We start from the raw sequence: 2,500 nt of genomic DNA on the forward strand, positions 1-2,500 counted from the left end.
ATATATATATATATATATATATATATATATATATATATATATATATATATACATATATATATATATGTATATATATATACATATATATATATATATATATATATATACATATATATATATGTATATATATATATACATATATATATATATATGTGCATGTCAAGTGTTTTGCTTTTTTTCGCTGTGCTTATCCCACACTTGAAGGGATGTACCAATGCTGAATGTGGCTTCTGGATTTCACTCAAAAGACCAGGGGCCGTATTTATCAAGCTTCTTAGAATTACTCCTAAGAAGTCTGCTAAGAGTTGACTTAAGAGTAAAGAAATTCTTCGCTGAAAGCTGCACTTAAAAGTTAGTTATCAAGCGTCTTACTCACACTTTTAGCGAAGTGTAGGACTGAATCTTAAGTGTCACACTCAGAGCTGAATTACGACATTACTATGTGCCGTAAACGGAATTTTAGGTGACGTAATTTCTGTGTCCATAGAAATGACCAATCACGGGAGGGAATCCCTTGTTTAAGAATAAAGAAATATCTTAGAAATATTTAAGTGGACAATGGGAGTGTATATATTGACAATAAACTACAAAATAATACAAAACAAACAATATTGGCAATGAATCAGAAATAAGAGTTTCCTTTTTGTTACACCTTTCCTGCTTCCTGCTCCCAGACCGAAGTCGAAGAGCGCAGGGGAGATACTTCTCCAGGGCCGATGTATGCTCGGGGCAACACCCTTCACTTTACCCGACAGTGGGTCTCAACAGCGGACCACTTTAGGGTGAATGATGAGTCTGGCGATTAGTTGTAAATCTTGCTTTATTGATTGCTTGCACACAGCCAATCCAACACAAAACAAACTAGTCCCCGCCCGCACTCATGCTACTGCTCCCTCTCTTCTCTCGCCCACACACTCACTGACGTCACTCACCTCACATGCTGTCACCTATTAAAGGGCCACACACACACATACGCTACTCTCATAACATTTTCTTTCGAATTTATTAATTAGGCAACTAATTTGAAACTGGTGTAAGTGGCTCTATATAATGTATACTAGCCTACTGCAGCCACATGCAGAAATCAACATAGAATCGAAAATTATTAAATCTGTGACAAAAATAATACCCTCTCTGTCTAAACCAGTGGTTCTCACCTTTTTTCAGTGATGTACCCCCTGTGAATTTTTTTTAAAATTCAAGTACCCCCTAATCAGAGCAAAGCATTTTTGGTTGAAAAAAAGATAAAGTAAAATACAGCACTATGTCATCAGTTTCTGATTTATTAAATTGTATAACAGTGCAAAATATTGCTCATTTGTAGTGGTCTTTCTTGAACTATTTGGAAAAAAAGATAGGTTTTTATTTATATTTATAAAGGATTTTTGAATTGTTGCTATTTTTAGAATATTTAAAAAAAAAACCTCACGTACCCCTTGGCATACCTACAAGTACCCCCAGGGGTACACGTACCCCCATTTAAGAACCACTGGTCTAAACGATACCGTTTGATCAGCTGCTCGTCATCAAACAAAGCCAGGACATCCTTCTGCTCCCTGAACGTTCGCACACGTCTCTCTCTTGCCTCAGTGCCATCCCCTGCTGGCAACTCCTAACCACTTAAGACACCTCTGAAGGTCTTAAATATCGTGGAGAGTAGGAGTGATTCTTAGACTTAAGAAAGTTGATAAATAGCTTTTATTCTTAAGTTTGAGAGTAGGACTAAATTTCGCAAATTCTCAGGACTTAAGTGTAAAATGGCACTCTAAGACGCTTGAAAAATACGGCCCCAGACCGTTGTTACTCTTTTCCTTTTATTTTCCTTAAGTTTGCAACAGTTTTCCCAATGAAGAAACAGCTTCTTTTTTCTTCTTTAGTCTTTTTAGCGGTCTTTAGCAGTGTTAGTAGACTTTAGTTTCTTTAGCTGTCATTAGCTGTACCTAACCAATTAACCACCCATTTTAGATACATATTTAAAATCCATATCCAATATAAATATATTAATTTAGCAGTGAAACACTCAATCTTAAACGCTGTCTACTGGTAGAAAAATGCCCCTTTCTTATGCCCTCACTAGCAGCCAATGATCCAACACAGTTCAATCCAACACTTTAAGTTGAGCGACTTCACCCTTCTGATGAATCAAACTGCTCCAACATTTATCAAACTAAGCAAAGAATATCAACACTTCCTTACCAAACAACAGTTACACAAAACACCGTGTGTATTTAGTCTCTAGACCAGGGGTCGGCAACCCGCGGCTCTAGAGCCGCATGCGGCTCTTTAGCGCCGCCCTAGTGGCTCTCTGGAGCTTTTTAAAAAATGTATGAAAAATGGAAAAAGATGAGGGAAAAAAAAGAAGTTTTTGTTTTAATATGGTTTTCGTAGGAGGACAAACATGACGCAAACCTCCCTAATTGTTATAAAACACACTGTTTATATTAAACATGCTTCACTGATTTGAGTATTTGCCGAGCGCCGTTTTGTCCTACTAATTTTG

At 36.8% G+C, this 2,500-nt stretch overlaps 1 long non-coding RNA gene across 3 annotated transcripts in view; it reads right to left on the minus strand.

Moving 5' to 3' along the window:
- The window catches only part of LOC133658248 (uncharacterized), a 55,873-nt gene that overhangs the window by 52,628 nt on the left and 745 nt on the right, over positions 1 to 2,500 (minus strand). The gene's annotated exons all lie outside the window — the stretch shown is intronic.

Source organism: Entelurus aequoreus, linkage group LG10 (genome assembly GCF_033978785.1).
Source record: "Entelurus aequoreus isolate RoL-2023_Sb linkage group LG10, RoL_Eaeq_v1.1, whole genome shotgun sequence".
In the NCBI taxonomy this organism is placed as follows: domain Eukaryota; kingdom Metazoa; phylum Chordata; class Actinopteri; order Syngnathiformes; family Syngnathidae; genus Entelurus; species Entelurus aequoreus.